We start from the raw sequence: 12,272 nt of genomic DNA, 5'->3' as shown, positions 1-12,272 counted from the left end.
CTCTAGAAGTATCACCATCTCTGGTATGCTCAAAAATAAAAATGAGCAATTTTAATGCATACATAACTTCCACCAAATCTAATAAAAAAAACCAACAATGTTTAGCAATCTTGTTTTGTTTAACTCTGCTCCAAACATGGAGACTATTTAATTGCAAAAACAGTCAGATGATTTCTTTTTTCCTTTGAAACAAGTGGTGCATCATTGAATGGGAGATGCAATTTTACACTTATTTTAAGGGAGCCCTTTGTCAGTTTTAAAAACAAACCTTGGGGAGAGGAAGAGACCTTTGGGTGCTGGGCTGTCAATCCAGAGATAATAACACATGTTTTTGGAATACTGCTGGCTCCGAGATGTTATAATGTGTCAGAAGTAAACACCCCCACTCATTCTGATAGTTTTATTGCTTCTGGCGTGTTATGATTAGAGATGTGTGTGGCTTTAAAACTGAAAAGATTGAATTGCTTAACACGCTATGTACTGGAAAGCCTGGGCCAAATGGAGGCTTAATCAGCATTTTTCTTCCTTTCAAATGTAAATGGTATGATGCAGTGTCCTGTAAATGATGCTGTTTATCATATACTGTCAGACGATGCTGCTGAAAGATGCATTTCCATTTGTTTCTTTACTTGCGTTTGATTTGTTAAATCAGATTTAAACAGTGGATGAAATTGAATCTAAATTTCAAGGACAGACAACCTAATAATATTTAGCATAACTGGGACTAAGTCTAGAAATAGTTATTCTAATTCCAGCCTTTAGGATTTGAAAGAACAATGTGTCTTTATTTTTACTTTTAAAATAGTTAGCCCAAGTATAATGAATTTTATAGTAATTATAGTCATTAGCAATGGAAACAATCATAAAGTATTCATGTGCACACTACAATTCGTATACTGAGCTACAAAAGACCTCTTTTTTCTTACATGTGAATAGTACCACAATTTTTAAAATGTGATAGAGAGATTGCTTTGATTTATAAGTATTTTTATAATTGTTATAGTTGTTTTTATGTGATTTTTCAGTGACTGGGAAAGAACATCATAATTTACATACAAAGACCTTTTTGGCAGATAATCATGTGCTCAAAAAGCTAAGAAAACCTTAATTTACCTTGTCCATGTTCTTAGCTGATTATACCCAGTCTGGAATCAGTGTGAACCATATACACATGTCAAAAGCCTTCATTATGAATTTTGTTATAAAACTAAATTTCAAGATTGCCAATTTTAGAAATTAGGGCAATACCATTCTTAGTTGCACGTATCAGTAGCAACATATTTTAGAGATCCTCTTCAATTCACAAACACTGAAACACATTTTATATTTCTATTATGCCTATATGGAAACTTTTTAATGTTTCCTAACAAATTGCAATTATGTTAAAGAATTGCTCAAACCAAACTAGGGTCCACGGGCAAGAAGGCAAGGGATTATGAGTTTGTAAGTGTCCACTTGGGCTGCAAATGAAGGTAAAGTAGAAAATCTGAGCTTCTGCCTTGGGAAACCCATGAAATGGTGGTTGCTTTTGTTAAAAATTGGCTGCCTTAAGACACCCTACGTGTTTCCCAGGTTTGCATTACTTCCTCATGGTTGAGTTAGTTTAGAGAGGCATTTGAAACAGCCTTGGAATTTCTGAGTTGAAGAAGTGAAGGTGGTGGAGGGAACCTAGTTCACCCTGGCTCATTGAGAAGCTTGACTAAATCAGTCAACATCTAGACTGGCACTGGATTCAGCCTCTGTCCAGAAATTCTGGGCTCAGTGTCACTTTATCCAATGCCCTCTCCAGCTCTGCTCCATGAAATCCTTAACTTTGAGGAAAAACAAATAATCTGTATTGGAGTTCTAATCCTTGCTGAATGGGCTAGGGGTCCTTGGTAGAAATGCCACTGGATCATGGATGTAGATGAATTTATACATTAAATATTTGCAATATGCCTGTTGATTTGTACTTTGGCCCCAGGCCTCAGAATTATTAGGCATGGGCCTGAAACAAGGAGCTTTGTTGACATCATTTATGACAGCACTGGATGACTTTTAAAAAAATATCACTGACTCCAGGTGTTGGCACTGACTTGAGGAAACCCCTCTTTGACTCCGTTCTTTCATACGTATATATGTATACGCATATAGAGAGACTTCAAGACCTAATGTATATGATGAGTTTTACTTTATTCTGAATGCTAACTCATGAAATACTGATAATACACATTTGCCATTTACAGAATTTTACATTGCTAAACTCTACACTGTAGACATTTTTAGGGCTTTGGAGAACAAGAGTACTTTAAGTTCAGTACCACTGGCTTAGAAAAAAAATAATGTAATCAATGATTTATATAAATGTAATTTGTTAATAAAAACTTCAATGAAAACTTCAACATAAGATGATATGTACTTAAAATATAGAAATGTTACTCGGTACCTCTTTCTCTCATAAAATCTATTTTTCTTTATTTTTAAAAATTTTAGAAATCAAGGACTGTGTTAACAGACATTTCCCTGATTTCTATGTACAAGCCAGTATTAACATGGTTTACATCATGCACTTTGAAATATGATGTAGAAGTCTTGATAATGGGTAAAATAGTGAAGAACATTTTGGAAGTACAGGTTATTCTACAATCATGTATTAAGTGCCTAAAATAATGCCAGACAATGTAAAAGGGACTAAAAAAATGTGAGAATATTTATTTTTAGGAACTAGTATTTTTATAAGAGAGATATATACATACATTTAGATGTACATATATCACATATAATTAGATAATTCTGCCACAAAATGATAAATGATACAATGAAAGCAAAAAGGCTTTGGGAATTTATAAGAAAGGAACGACAAATTCTGCTTGTAGGAATACAGAAAGATATTTTGTTTGTTGTCGATGGAGCTAGTTGTCAGGGATAAATAGCAGTTTGTGAGGCTAGGAAAAGAGGAAGAACATTGCAGAAGTTCTATAGAACTATAGTTCCATAACTATGGCTATAAAGGGCTTGTCAGAGAAACTGAGCAATTTTATTTGTCTGGATATTGAGCCAGGTAAGTATCGCAAATGTGGGAGGCAGTGGTCAAACATGAAGGGGATGAAGATGGTGAGGCAGGTTGAAATCTGAAGATGAAGAGTCTCTCTGGCATGTCATGTTATATGTTAATTTTTCTCCCATGAGCCCTTAAAAAACTCTTTATGTAATGGACATTATGCACAAATAGTAATGTAATGTATACATATATGTGAAAAGTAATCTTGAGAGAGTGCAGAGCATTGACTACAATGGGGGCAGACCAATTGCAAAGAGACAGTGAGAAGGTTTATGGTTATGCATAGAGAAGAGGCTCTGAAGGCCTGAATTTAAGCAGTGGCAATGGGTTTTGGGGAAAAATATAATATTTATATATAATATAATATTTCATTCATTCACTCAAAATAATTTATTTAGAGTGAGTCTACTATGGGCTACTTACTGCACTAGGCAATAAGGTAGAGTTTTGAATATAATACACAAGTTACTTAGATATTTTGAGGGTAGAAAGTTCAGGTCCATTAATAGAGTATGTGTGTATATGGGTATGGGGGGTTGAAAGAAATAGGAAATAATTTATAAGAAAAAAATCAGAGATTTCATTTGGAACATAGAATTTTTGACAATGAATGTATGATAGAAGAAGATGGAACAGTTGACTTAGGCACATGTTTAATGTATTTGTGTGACACACGTAGAGATGTTCTAGAATGCAGTGGTGAATGTCAGTCTTTGGCCCAAGAAAATGAGAGGAGATAATTTAGATTTGGGAGTTAGTGTGTTAGAGATTATGTGCTGAATTATAGGAATGGGAGGGAATCACTTTGGGGGAAAAGTCATCAAAATGGTAAGAAATAGTAAAAAAAAAAATGTTATAACAGAAGTCTAGTAAAGAGTTTGAGGAATATAAGGTATTCACTCTCAATTTAATTTGTGGAGATGCCAATGAGCATTTAGGCAGTTGAAAGAGAAGGGAATACAGAAACAAGATAGATTAAGGATCAAGGGTGTGTTTTGTTTTTGTTTTTATTTTTAATAGAATTCAGCATGTTTTTTAGACAGAGAAGCCAGAGGAGATTGCAGCTATTGAAAAGAGAGGGTATAATTAACTGGGCAAGATCTCAGAGGGAAGGCTAGAAAGAATAAAGTCCATGAAAAGGTTATCAGGAGTAGAAAGAAGGAAAATCACCTTTTCCTTGACAAAAGGAAGCATTAGGTATAGATTATCCTAGTGTTATTTTAATCTAAAATTCATAGAAACATTACTGAGAAAAAAACAAATTACTTTCTCTTAAAATGCTCATAGGCTGCTGACATTCTATTCCAGCTACATAATTAAATTACATTTATAACAATGGACGTAGGCAATGGCTATGCTGAGACCTTATATATGTTCTCCCAAATATAGTGATTTTTTTTTAATAAAATAGAAATCCATATAAGCAGAGATTTCATTAGCTGCAAATGAGAATTTATGTCCATGCATCCCATACAACTTCAAAGTATATGATAACATTAATACAAATGGGGGCGTGGGGAAAATTTACAATATGTTGATGTCATCTTGTGTCATCCAATGTAGAAATAACAGAGCTAGAAAGGTAAGTCTGGCACTCAGGTGTTTAATGAAAGTCTTGATTTCAAGAAAATTTGGGAAAAACTCTCCCAAATATTAATTACACTTTTTCAAGTGATTGCACTGAAAAATGGTTAGACATAGCAATAAGAACACAAACCTTGTAAAATTATGAAAACAAAACTAAATTCACACAAATGTCAGAATTTTGATACCAATATAGTCTGTGTGAACATTAGCCACTTTATTAATGGCTTCTATATAGATATATTGCCCCTATTTATTCTTATTTTGCTTTTCTTCCTTTGTTATTGGGTTTATTTTATTGCATGCATTTTGTTGCCTAAGCTCATTTTTGAAACCAGTCAAATATATAAATGAATATAATAATATGTCAGTATCAGAGTTTTGCATTCAATTTATGAATGTGCAGTGATTCACTTATTCATTCTAATGAAAATAAAGATTTGGATTTTTTCAAGATTATAAATAATGCTGCTAAGAATATTTTGTCCATACATCATGTGTACATAAACATACTTTTGGTATACGTGATATCAACATCAGTAGAAATTTCTACACTGCTTTTAAAAGTAGTTATACCACCTACAGAGTGTATCCCTAATATACCCAGGGCAAGCATTATGGCCAGGAAGGTCCTTTTGACACAGTAAATTGGGCATTCTCCCCACCAAGAACAAGTAGTTCTATTTCTCCAATACCTGAGAACATACTGAGCGATAATGTCCTAAAAGGTCAAACTCTTCATACCTCTATCAGTGAATTCTACTTTCAGGTTAGAGTAAGCAAACCAGTGCTGAGAAGAAATGCCAACTGGAAACCAGTAAGTCTACTATCCCTGGTAGAGTGATATCTGTCAAACAAAATAAATTGCCTGGGGAGCATAAGGAAATAGAAACCAAGAATTGCACTGAGCAGATATCATGCACCCTGTCAATAGTGCTTTTAATAGCCTGCTATAGCCAGCAAAAAAGCCAGCTGGCTCTAGGAAGATGACTGTGGACTACTGATAACTGAACAAGGTAGTGCCTCCTGTCGATACGGCTGTGCCCAACATTGCCACCATCTTAGATACCTTGGCCATGGTCCTAGGAGTGCCATGCCATAGTGGACTTATAAAAAAAAATTTTTTTTTCAGTATATCTCTGGCCACTGAGTCACAGATCAGTTTGCCTGCAAGTCGAAGGGGCAACAATGGATCTTTCAAGTGCTTCCCCAAGGCTACCTACACAACCCCATGATATATCATGGGATGGTAGCCGAAGATATGTTCTCCTTCCCCACATCAATAAAATGTGAACCCTTTACATTGACCATATAATGTTGACATGTGAAAACTTGTTTCTGCTGCAGGACACTCTGCAGACTTTGCTGGAACATCTGTGAGTGAGAGGATGAGTGATGAACTCAGAAAATTCAAGGCCCAGATACCACCAAGTTTTTGGAGTCATGAGGTCAGAGGATCAGGGTAACAAGCTGCCTTTGAGAAGGCAAAAATACTCGTAAAGCAGATTAAAGCTCTGGGCATCTGCCAAGCAGGGCTACCATTTGAGTTAGATGTATCTGTGACTCTGGAAGGTGTGGGTTGGGCACTGTGGCAGAGGCAATAGAAGGAGAGAGTACCCTTAGGATTTTGGTCCCAACTCTAGAAGGGGGCAGAAACTCAATATATCCCCATAGAACAACAGCTCCTCACAGTGATACATTGTGCTCCTCCAGGTAGAGCCTCTTACAAGGGAACAGCAGATCATGGAAATTACTTACCTTGCTAATCAGGTGGTGGATTTTGGATATGTTCCATTGATCTACCTTTGCCAGGGCTCAAAACTCCCACTTCGATGCAGCTGAGAAGTTCCTTGTCCACCAGCCAACTTCTCTAGAAATGCGGACATTACTAGGCCCTGTAGAATATGTAGATCCTCCAAATGCCCCCACCCCTATTCCTGTGGTAGCTTTTGTGCCTTTAGAGAGGGAATCAGGAAAATTCCCATTGATGCCTGGTATACAGACGGGTCTAGTCAGGGCAACGAGCCCATTTGGACTGTTGTGGCTTTTCAGCCCAACACTGACATCTTTGGATGGAAACAGGAATGAACTGCAGCAGCCAGTGGGCTGAACTCAAGAACTCAAGAGTTTGGCTGGTGATCACTCATAAGCCCTGGCTGTTAACCCTTTGCACTGACAGACTGTCCTAAAGGAGTTGACCCTATGGCTTGGAAAATGGGAAGTTGATGTGTGGATGATCACAAATAAGCCCTTGTGGGATCAGAATGTGTGGAAAAATATTTGGGTTCTCTTGCAAGAGAACAGTGTGAAGCTGTCCTCATTCCATTTCTTGGCGCATAAAGTGCCAACACTCCCTGGAAATCAGGAAGCAGATACCCTAGGTCAGGTACCAGTCCTAGCAACTGACCTTTCAGGAGATACAGCAAATTGGGTGCACAGAGTGACCACTATAGTGCCTGAGAGGGATGGCATATTGCCAAGGATGCCAGATTGCCCTTAAAATACAGTGACTTGGTTAATGTAAGATCATGACCTGTGTATTCTAAACAATGCCCAAGGTAACTGCCAAAGGATTCTGAGGCCATTCATGGGAGGAATTGGCAAATTGATTGTATTGGCCCCCACCTTCCTAGTGAGGTTCTAAGTATGCCTTGGTTTGTGTGGACACGTGTCTGACCTTACCCAAGCTTCTCCTATTGCCATACAAACCAGGCTGACACCATTAGGGGCTTGGAGAAGCTGAGTACCAACTACAAGTACCCTTGTTGAGTAGTGATAGGGATCACATTTCAAAGGTTATGATATGCAAGAGTGGGCAAAAGAACATGACATTGAATTGAGGTTCCATCTCCCATATAACACATAAGCAGGAGGATTTGTAGAAAGAAAGAATGAAATATTAAAGTATCAGATTAAATTGCTAACAACCACTTTAGCTTGGCCAACTATTAATTTATGATGTCCTAATGTTGTATCATCTTTATTAGATCACAAGGACACAAATGCATATTCTGAATGATTTGACCCCAGCCTATGGGACTTGATAAATCAGTGGTTTGGGTCATGGGGCTCTTGATGAGAAGAAAATATTGGTACTTATTTTGGGGATCATTATCTTAATCTGTATTTTCTCTCTCTTTTTAGAATTTTATTTATTTATTTGACAGAGCGAGCGAGAGAGCACAAGCAGGGGGAGCAGAAGGAGAGGGAGAAGCAGGCTCCTCGCCAAGCAGGGAGCCCTATGCAGGGCTCGATTCCAGGACCCTGGGATCATGACCTGAGCTGAAGGCAGATGCTTAACCATCTGAACCACCCAGGAGCCCCAATCTGTATTTTCTCTTGCATGTGCTTAAATTGTTGCTGTGGTATCTGCCTAGGGTGCATCTAGATAGTTGTCAAATGAACTACCTCATGCTAACAAACCAGCTGACTGCCCAGGGTACATTGTCGAAGGTGGTGGGACATGTCAGATTGTAAGAGCTGGTCAAGAGGGGTGGAGTATTGGAGGAGGTCATCAAGAGGGTGTGACAGCTGGTTGACCCCCAGGCTGGACCCAGTAATCAGAAGATCTTTATTTCTTCCCCTATTCTTGGAATGTATGTTCTGCCCTCTTCCCACATTAGGAAATATTTCTGGTTGCAGCCTTAAGAGTACTGTGGTACTGAGACCGTCTCAACTATATATGTGCCTGAACCCTGTTAAGACCCCTAAACTCTTAAGATTTTGGCAGGCAGATACTGAGAGCTATTCCTCTTGCCACCACCCAAGACAAGCCTGGTTTGTAAATTTTTTGTCGACACAAAATGAACAAATCTTTTAAAGAGATGGGTGCCTGGGTGGCTCAGTCAGTTAAGCGTCTGCCTTCGGCTCAGGTCATGATCCCAGGGTCCTGGGATTGAGTCCCACATCGGGCTCCCTGCTCAGCAGGGAGCCTGCTTCTCCTTCTGCCTGCCGCTCCCCCTGCTTGTGCTCTTTCTCTCTCTGACAATTAAAATAAATAAAATCTTTAACAAATAAAAAATTAAAAAAATTAAAAAATTTAAAGAGAAAGGAAAAGAGTTTTGTTTGAGCCCAAGTTAGGACAGCTGCCTGGTATATACAATCTTCACCAAGAAGAGAGTGCTCCAGAAAAGGAACATTTGATGTAGGGTTATATATGTTTTTTATATAAAGAGTTACAAACCATCATGCTGGAGGACATTCCAGAAAACTGATGTCTTTCTCTTATGTTTTTAGTATATGCAAGGCTTATGACTTTTCTTATGAGAACCAGGGAAGTTTCTTTCTCTTATCATGTGTTCAGAATGCTCCTTTGTCCGGGTGTCTAGGTGGTGCCATCTGTTAAAAGGTGGACTCTTCATTTCTGCTCAGGTCATGATCTCAGGGTCCTGAGATGGAGCCCTACCTGGCAGTCTGTGCTCGGCAGGGAGTCTGCTTCTCTCCCTCTCCTCTGCACCCGCCAACTCTCTTTCCCTCTCCCTTGCCAAATAAATAAAAAAAAAAAAAAATTTTTTTAAAGATTTTATTTATTTATTTGACAGAGAGAGACAGCAGCGAGAGAGGGAACACAAGCAGGGGGAGTGGGAGAGGGAGAAGCAGGCTTCCTGCTGAGCAGGGAGCCCGATGTGGGGCTCAATCCCACGATGCTGGGATCATGACCTGAGCCGAAGGCAGATGCACAAGGACTGAGCCACCCAGGCACCCCTAAATTTAAAAATCTTAAAAAAAAAAAAAAAGAATGCTTTTTGGTTATTTATTTTAACAGGTATGTACTTGGGGCAGAACTGGAGCCCGTGCTTTGAGGTTTTGCCAGTCATTCTCACTTTGATAGATATTGAAGTATAGCTTCCTTAGGAGTCCAGAAGCAGAGCCCACAAACATTTAAGGTTGAAAATTTCCTCTTGATTATTAAAACTGACACCTACCAATCTTCAGTCTCTCCTTGCCCTCTCATATACACGGGCCAGTTTTGAATTCACTCCGGAGAATTACCAGGGTTGCAAACCAACAGACTCCACTGGATCAAAGCTGTACACCGCACCCTTTACTTCTTCACCCTGATGATGTTGCAAACGCAGTATGGAAAGAAACACCTTGAATAGAGGATTGTAGAAGGCCTTGCAGCAGTGGCCCTATAAGTCCGGCCTTAATATTGTAATACTTAAACATCTTTAGTCTTGCCTCAATAATCTTTGCCAGGGTAAGGCAGTCTCCCTGAAAACCGCTGCATTCAATGACTCCTTTGTTCGTTGGTAACATTTGGGGCTATCCCAGGTGTGAACCACTGAAAACCCTTCACTCAATTCAGTGTCAGAAGCAACAACTGAAAGATTTCCAGCAGCTGTCCACGTAAGGCCGTTGAAGGTGAAGGAGGAAAAGCGCAGTCAAGGGGCGGGAGGGCTCTGAGCCTGGCGGCGTTGCTGCGGCCCGGGGTCTAGAGCCACGCGGGATATCTCGCGGCTGCCTTCCCACAGTCTCGCGAGAGGTGGCCCAGCAGGAAGTCAGGCCACTTCCGGCTTCTCCGCACCACAAACTTTCTGTGGAGAATCTCAGTAGCCTGAGGTGATGAAATTCCCCAGATTCCCATTTAATGGTCTCCAGCGCAAATGCCTGTTCACCGAGATTTGAAGGTAAGCCATGCATGCCTATTCAGTTTCAGTTAATATTTTCATTCACGCTTTTATTGAAGAAAAGCCTCTGTTCCATGAGGGTTAATTCCGGCATGTCTGGAATTAGTCTGAGCTGTTTTGCTGAAGTAAGATATGTACCAAGAGAGTCTTGACTCCAGACAAGGCATGACTGGTACTGATTCATAGCGTTGCTTTTCAGTCACGGGGCCAAGGTGAGTCTCTACTGGTTTCTACCGGCTTATGAGAATTGTTTGATGACAGCGAGGTGATGTTTACACCTGGTTTAGGTGACCTTCCCCCCACCCCGACTCTGCCACTGGGGCTGGTTACTTCACAATACTATGCTTACATTAGGTTCCCTGGTCTGAGGTACTCTGTACCTATCTTGGTGGTTTGTGATTTGAGGGAAAGTACATCCACTACAGCCCTGCAGATGGAGGACAGTAAGAGCTAGCTCGTGGCTTCTGATCTGCGCTGTGAGGCGGACTTTGAGATGAAGCTCCTACTTCAATGCTGCTGCCATTTTGTTTTGTTTTGTTTTGCAATAACCTGTAGATTCTTAAGCTTTGGTAATTGCAAGTCCTGTGAGCGAAACTTGTTTCACTGCCGCAATTAGTGAAACCTCTACCAAGAAAAGCAGAGAAGAGGGCGCCTGGGTGGCTCAGTTGGTTAAGCGTCTGCCTTCGGCTCAGGTCATGATTCCGGGGTCTTGGGATCGAGCCTCACATCGGGCTCCCTGCTCAGCGGGGAGCCTGCTTCTCTCTCTGCCTGCTGCTCCTCCCCTGCTTGTGCTCCCTCTCTCTGTCAAATAAAGAAATAAAATCTAAAAAAAAAAAAAAAAAAAAAAAAAAGAAAAATAAGCAAAGCAAAAACAAAATGAAACAAAAAACCCAGAAGAAAAAGGGAATGCAAAGGAGAAGAAAACAAAAGGGCAAGAAACCCATAACTCATACCCTCAAGAAGAAAAGGGAAGGTGTTTATTGCATCCAAAACAATAGACTTGGAGGCTATTTGGAAAAAAAAAAATTCTAGAAAATTTAGAAGATAAAGTAAGGGAAATTTAGAAGATAAAGTAAGGGAAATTTGAAAAGAGGAAGAAGGCAGAGATGAAAAATAGTGGAGAAAAGATCCAGATGTTTAAATATTTTCTAATAGAAGTTCTAAGATATCAGAGAAAAATGGAATGGGAGAAAATTAACAAATAATTCTTGAGAGTCCCAAGAAAGGAAAAGGCAGTCACCAAGTACCAGTCCAATGAATTAAAAGTCTCAGCTAAAGTATACTTTATCATGCAATTTTGTAACACCAGAAATAGAAATAAGAAGAAAAGATGTCAAAGAGAAAAAAGAAAACATGCTAAAGTACAGAATTGTGTGATTACAAAATTCCACCAATACAGAGAAAAAGCAAATATTTATGGAGAATTTTTAAAAAAAATTACAAAGAACGATTTAAAACTTAGAAAATTACAAAAATTTCAAAATATATATTTGTAAGTTATGGCCATAAGCATATGACTTCAAAATGTATCAAGATTTTTTCATTATATGGAACCAAAGTAGTATATAGTTGTTTGTGTGTGTTGTGTGCACGCATGTGCACATGCATTTGTGGAATACTTCAGAAATTTGCAGGTTGTCCTTGTGCAGGGGACATGCTAAACCTCTCTGTGTCATTCCAATTTTAGTATATGTGCTACTGAAGTGAGTACTACTATAGGATTGTGGTTAATATTAACACTAATAATTAAAAAATCGTCATAAATTTTTTTAAGTGTTACAGATAGTGGTCACATATTCTTCACTTTACTTCAATAGTAGAGACAACAAAGTTTCTAAATCACTAATTATCCTGAGCTGGACCTGAGGACACTAGAAAATAAAATGTTGGTGTATTGACAATTATTTATTAGGTGTTTTTTTTTTAATTCATTTTTTTAAAGATTTTATTTATTTATTTGACAGAGAGAGACACAGCGAGAGAGGGAACACAAGCAGGGGGAGTGGGAGAGGAAGAAG

General features: G+C 38.9%; 1 non-coding gene across 1 annotated transcript; it reads right to left on the bottom strand.

The window, feature by feature from the left end:
* Window positions 1–11,858: 11,858 nt before the first annotated feature.
* Window positions 11,859–11,965, bottom strand: LOC118003834. Its single transcript, XR_004677447.1, has one exon. It is a non-coding gene; the product is annotated as a U6 spliceosomal RNA (small nuclear RNA).
* Between the last annotated feature and the right edge of the window lie 307 nt (window positions 11,966–12,272).

Source organism: Mirounga leonina, unplaced genomic scaffold (genome assembly GCF_011800145.1).
Source record: "Mirounga leonina isolate KUSES-001 unplaced genomic scaffold, KU_Mleo_1.0 Mir_91, whole genome shotgun sequence".
Taxonomy (NCBI): Eukaryota; Metazoa; Chordata; class Mammalia; order Carnivora; family Phocidae; genus Mirounga; species Mirounga leonina.
This window is presented reverse-complemented; position numbering and strand designations above follow the sequence as displayed.